Here is a 6,497-nt window from a genome sequence, read left to right on the forward strand (position 1 = left end):
TACCACAGAAAACTACTTTACTACCAATGTCTATGAACACACACTCTTCTTTAAATAAAAATACTTTCTCTTCATTTAGAGTTGTTCCAGAATTTGTTTCTTCTTGTACCAGCATGCATATAATAAGCCCATTATTAGTCCATGAATATTATATAAATAAACATAGTTTTGTCAGTTGGAGTCATATATTAGTTCAAAAAGCAGAAACTGAAATATGATCATCTTTTACACTTTAAGTGTTTAGTAATAAAATATATCTCCTTAAAACATGACAATAAATTGGAATGTAAAGCTGATAATGATTACAGATAAAATGTTCTCTAATCACCTCAATTTAAAGTCACTTCTATGAAAATTAAGAATGTTATTTTTTTTTAAATCCTCAGGCAGAACTTTCTGTATTATGTAAGACTTCACATTTCCAAGCAGGTATGTAGAAATGGAAAGGAAAACCAAATGAAGTCATAAAAGTCCAGGTAATAAAAAAGCTGTGATAGCTTACTTTTTCTCCACTCTTTGTTAGTTTGTTTGGGATATTGGTTTTATGGCTGATTTATATCTGTTTGCCTTCCCATATGAAAGATATATTGAATTCTACTCCATAATGTGACCTTATTTGGAATTATGCAGGTAAGAGATCTTACTGAGTTAGAAGTGGCACTTATTCCAGTAAGACAGAGATACATTTAAGGAGAAGCTGTGTAAAGGCAAAAGGAAAGTTTTGGCGAACAACTTGTGTTGAACAAAGCAGAGATAGATATTAGCCAGCTGAAATCTAAAGAATACCCAAAGTTAGTGACAAAACTCAGTTGTCCAAAACAAAGCAGGACAAATATCTATAGTGGTAAATAGTATGGATTTCCTGGCATGTTCATTTTTAAGTTATGGCTTCAATAACTATGATATAACAAACTGTTTTAACCTTCCCAGATTGTGTTTCTCTCTGTTACAGAAAGCCTAAGGAACACAAGAGGCCTTGTAGCACAGTATGAAAATACACACATAATTCATATTTCTTCATGTTTACTACTATTGTCTTATTCTAATATGATGATTTATGAAAAACAACTTCCAAATTTTTAATGATGTATTACATATGTACCTTAAACACATACATTTAAATAATTAATTTTTAAAATTTTTACTTATGTGCATACCTGTTTGTGTGAATGTATGTCATATATACGAGGGTGCTTGCAGAAGCCAGAAGGGAGTTTTAGGTTGCTTGGACTAGGAGTTATAGATGGCTCTTGAAGAACACAATACACTTTTAATCATGAAGCTATATCTTCATACAGACCCTAAATTAAGCATAAATTATGGTTCGGCTATAAAGAACAATAGTGAAGTTTTCTTAGGTTCCATAAGAAGATAAAGAAAAAATATTTGAAAATACGTGGTTGCCTATGGAAGAAAGAAATAGTTTCTTTTGAAAGTAATTAAAGTCAGAAGGTTGAAATCCTGGAGGTCATGTAGAGTAGTCAAATGCTAGTGATAGAACACCATGTTTATTTTCTACATATTTTATTTGTTCCTTCACCTCTAAATTTATCAAATGTTTGAGAGCTTTATTATTCCTTTTATTATTTCTACACTATTTTCTACTCCTGAATGTTTTAGAATGTATACTGTACTGTATGTGGACTGAGTTAAAATTACAATTCTAACATGGAAAACTTCTTTAAGACACCACAATAGTTCAATGTGAAGGCATTTTTGAATTCCAAAAAAATAATTAATCTTTACCAAGGATTAAAGAGCATAATAACATGCTATGTCTTTTTCCTATTCATTTGTTATACAAACTAAAATGTTTTCCTTGTGATATACTTTGACCACAAATATTAGACTTGCTTAATAAGTATTTATTTGATTTATATTCTGTAGAGAAATTTTGATCCAGAAACATGGCTGCTCCAGCTAAGGTCCATATGCAAAGACATTTTAGGTCTGTGTGATCTATCTGGAATGCAGATAGGCTATATACTTTAATACCTCTGGCTGGAATATGGACACACCATTAGTACCCTCTTTTAATCACAATGTAGGTAAGGTTAGTTAGTAGAAAGAAGTAGCTATATTTGAAAGTGATGTCTAATTGAGGGGCAGACAATCTAATGAATCAGAGAAAAGTTTGACAAAATGATTCAGGAACAGGATATACTCAACTCTCATGCCAAAGGACAGGAAGAGAGGCAACTATAAAGAGCAGTGCAGGGAGAGAATGTCATTCAGTTCAGCTAAGTTCATTTAAGTGCTAAGTAGTTTGGTTGAGTAGAGCTCAGTGCAGTTCCATGCAGTCAGTGTAGTTCAGTTCATGGAATTCAGAGGCAGTTTTGGTAAGCAGAGCAATTTAGTGGGAAGCCAGGAGAAGCTAGTTTGAATCAGGCAGTTGGAAAGGTGTTTGAGCTAGAACAGTTGAGTTGAACAAGCCAACCAGAGTTCAGAGCAAGGTAGTAAGGGTGAGCTTATTCAGCAGTAAGCCTCTGAGATGACAATTGTATCTGCAGAATAAAAGTCACTTTTACAAAATTATAATATTAAGGCAACATTACTTAATATGTTTATTTGATATATATTTTAGTTAACAAATTATGTGTCTGAGAATAATCTTGAACTTTTTATCTTCCTGCATCTATCTCCCATGTACCAGGTTTATAGGACAACACTACAATTCCCAGTGCTTGTAGTGCTGGGGATTGAATCTAGAGCTTTGTGCATTGTAGGAAAGAACTCTCCAAACTAAACTACACTGGCAGCCTTAGAGAAAAAAGTTTTATGTCACCATCATATATATACTTAAATATACTTATCTGGCAATTGTTGAACATTTTTAATAGTTTTTCATGATAAAATCACTAACTATTCATTATGTAAACTATGTATTTTTATTCATTAGTACTCATACCTTATGCAAATAATCTTATACTTTTCACAGGTTTTGTTATATCATTAACCTCTAAGGTTCTTTGTATATCTTACAACTTCCCTCATATAGTCAGTAGAATTTTTTTTCAGTATGTTCTTTCAGAGGAGCAAAAGATTATGAATATCATGGATAAACTTTACACATTTTTTCATCACTTCAAAGAAAGATGCATCACAATGAACGAACTCAAAATAACAGCTATAATGGTTTTTAGTTGATTTGGTTGTAATTGTGAAATTGGATTCAGTAATTAATTTGAGTGAAAGATCCTTCTTTTATGTCATGTTTCATTAGAAAACCCACTCTTATTTATTGGTGGATATTTCCCCATTTAACATGCAAAACTGCAAGTTTCTGAATTGAGTCAAAGTACAGATGAAAAGCAGTGGAACATTTAATGATTCTGTTGGTGTCCTACTTCATTTATGAACTCTATTTATAGAGGAAAGGACATCTTTAAAGAATAAAATTCTAGTTAAAGGTAGCCAGCCAACCCACCTTATTTCTTAAATTATTTCCATGAAGCAAAGAGTACCAACTTGGATTCTATAATATACATTTCATTCAATAGAAATTCACAAGTTGCTGTGGATCACATCCTAACTACTGTGTAACATGGAGAAAAAGGAAATAAAAAGACATTCTATATTCTGGGTAAAAGGTAGACATGGTAACAGCTCCTGACAGATCAGTATGTTTAGAATAGCAACACTAGCATATTGTGAAGAAGGATAAATGAAAGAAATTCTAAGACATTATTTTTGAAATTATAACTACATCTTTCAGTTCATAATATTGTACAATAATTAAAGACACAGATGTATTTGGCTTTTCTGTGAATGGCATACACATCTAATTGTTAAATTACCTTTTTTGTATCTTTAACTACAGAACATTGCTGGAAAATCCTGGCCTTTGACTGGAATAAAAATGACATTCTACTGTGTTAAAGACAGATGGTCTAGGCCTCTTCAATCCATGCAATCTATCTAAATATATCTTTATTCTCAGTGTCTATGCACATTGCTGGTTTATGGTCCTTGGTTGGAATGTTAGCCAAGTCATTTTGTGCAAAAAAAGGAACTGCGTAGGCTAAAGCTTGGATGAGCTCACTAGAAATTACTTTCTATTTTAAGCCTCTGAGCAACTGTGCTTTGGGATCATAATATAAGATGGCTTTGTCTTTGGATACAGCTTGTATAAGTTTTACATACATATAGTAAAAAGGATGTTATAGACAATAGAAAGAATATTTTAAAAGATCTGTGAAAGAAGTCTACTGGGATTACACATACCTTTCATTAATCATGATATAAAAAACATTGTTATGTTTATGCTATACTTAAAGAAGAAACTGTTTATTATTTAGCATACTATTTCAATTTATACATATCTCTTTCCATATACTATTATTATAGATAAATTAAATCTGTATTATAGTGCATTGTCAAAGATCTTATAGCAAATAATATCAAAGCTATAGTAATATGAAAATTTAGTTTCTTGAAGCTTCATTTAGGGTGACATGAGACATACTGAATAGCTAATAATTAATATTCATAACCACTGTTATCATTGATCATGGTTACATTGTTTCAAGAAACTGTACTCAATATATCAAACTTCTATCTCATCCTGGTGTGCTTTATAATATAAAGTTAAACCCTGATTTTCTTCCTCTCATCTCTATTTCCCACACATATAGTTTTCTGGGCAGTGACACTCATGTCTTAAAGAATTTGTATTAGCTTGGACATCAGATCCTATCTATCTATCTATCTATCTATCTATCAATCTATCAATCTATCTATCTATCTATAGCCAATCTATAAATCTATAAATATTCATTTAGAGATATTATGTATCTAACCTTAATTTTCCCAATCTATTTTCAGTAAGTATATAGTTAACTATTTCTTAAAGAAATGACAACTCAATGAACTATGTCTTTAGCCCATATATTTATGATATACATATCTCTAGAATTGATCTCGTCCTCCTCATTAAGATTCAGAAATTGAATTCCAATTTTGATGAGGTACTCTTTAGCAACCCTATACTTTGGAAGGCTGACTTTGTTAGGATTAACTATTATTACCAGAATTATAAATAAAATCACTTTATGTGTGTTTATTCAAAAGGATAGCTCTTTGAGAGACTATAAAATTGATAAATGTCTTTAAAACTATAGACTGCCATTTTTTCTAGTATTTTTTTTTTTTTTTACTTTACATTATACTCTTCTATGAACACAAGATTAGGAGCACATCTCAAATGAACCCAGTACCAAAAGTCAATTTCTTATGCTTAACTTGGGAGAGAAGTACATATTTTAGTTTTCAATATTTTCTAATATTCGAGAAAATGTTAGTTTCCATCCATATTAGTTCACCTAGTCAGCAAGGTATGTGCTTCTCACAAAGCTCCCTCTGACAGGTTGCTTGTTACTACAGTAGCAACTCTGGCTGTATTTAAAGGTATGTGCTGAGTGACAAAATGAGAGAATTGATGAGATGTAATTAAATAAACAAGTATAGGGACAAATAATTTAAATAGGCAAAGTAGTAAGTTATAAATTTCACTTTACAGTTTAAAGAGAACATATGAAAAACATCATTTTCTGATGGCCTAAACAGTGAATGAAGCACACACACCTTGTGGTAATCAGGAATGGTTTCCTAGAAGATTAGATTTAAAAAAAAAAACTGAACATATTACTTCAAGTGAATTTTTAGGGGAACCACGAATTCAAGTAAATGTGATGGTATAAGCAAATTACAAATTTAAAAATATTTATGCTATGTTTTCATTAAAGGGAATGGCTTATTTGGTAAGAGCAAGAATAAAGAGAGCAATAGTGAAGGATAACACTGGAAGACTGAGCTATAGAATTATATTGTGAAAAATCATAACTACTAAGATAAAAATCTAGTACAAAAATGAGTGTGAGCTGCGGAGACAGCTTAGTTGGTCCAAGTGTATCATGTGTAAGCATGAGGACCTGAGCTCACATACTCTTTATACCCATATAAAGTAGATCTGTGACCACATGAAGACAGGAGGATCAGTATGGTGTGTTGGCCATCTATTCTAGTTAAAAAAATGAACTTCAGGTTTAGTGAGATACCCCTGTGTCAAGTGAATAAGCATGTAATATCAAAGCAGGACACCTGATGAACTCTATGTTTATAAAATATTTCTCACCATTTTCAGCTTTGAGATAAACTGTGAACTTTATTATAATATAAAAAAGACACAATACAGACAATTTTAAAAAAGTAAACCCAAGCACGTACAGCGTGCCCTCTGCAGAGCTGGATCAGGGCAGTAAAGCTCCAGTTTTAAGGTGTGCAGACACCCTGGGGAATGACAGAGTTCGGTGTAAGTTGGCTGTGACTGCCCATCACAGCATCAGCAATGCCCCATCCAAGAAAGATCACCAAGACCTGTAATGGTCATGGTTGTGAACAGATTATTTAGCCAGATTGAGCCTCAAATTTCCCAGCTGTAAAGTGGAACTTTTTATTCATATCTACTGTGCTGTTCATGAGCTAGGTAGTGTTGACAT

At 32.1% G+C, this 6,497-nt stretch overlaps 1 long non-coding RNA gene across 1 annotated transcript; it reads left to right on the forward strand.

Annotated features, from left to right (window-relative positions):
* Positions 1 to 413: 413 nt before the first annotated feature.
* Positions 414 to 3,947, forward strand: LOC116092987. Its single transcript, XR_004119586.1, has 2 exons — positions 414 to 476; positions 3,821 to 3,947. It is a non-coding gene; the product is annotated as an uncharacterized LOC116092987 (long non-coding RNA).
* The last annotated feature ends 2,550 nt before the right edge of the window (positions 3,948 to 6,497 follow it).

Source organism: Mastomys coucha, chromosome X (genome assembly GCF_008632895.1).
Source record: "Mastomys coucha isolate ucsf_1 chromosome X, UCSF_Mcou_1, whole genome shotgun sequence".
Classification (NCBI taxonomy): Eukaryota; Metazoa; Chordata; class Mammalia; order Rodentia; family Muridae; genus Mastomys; species Mastomys coucha.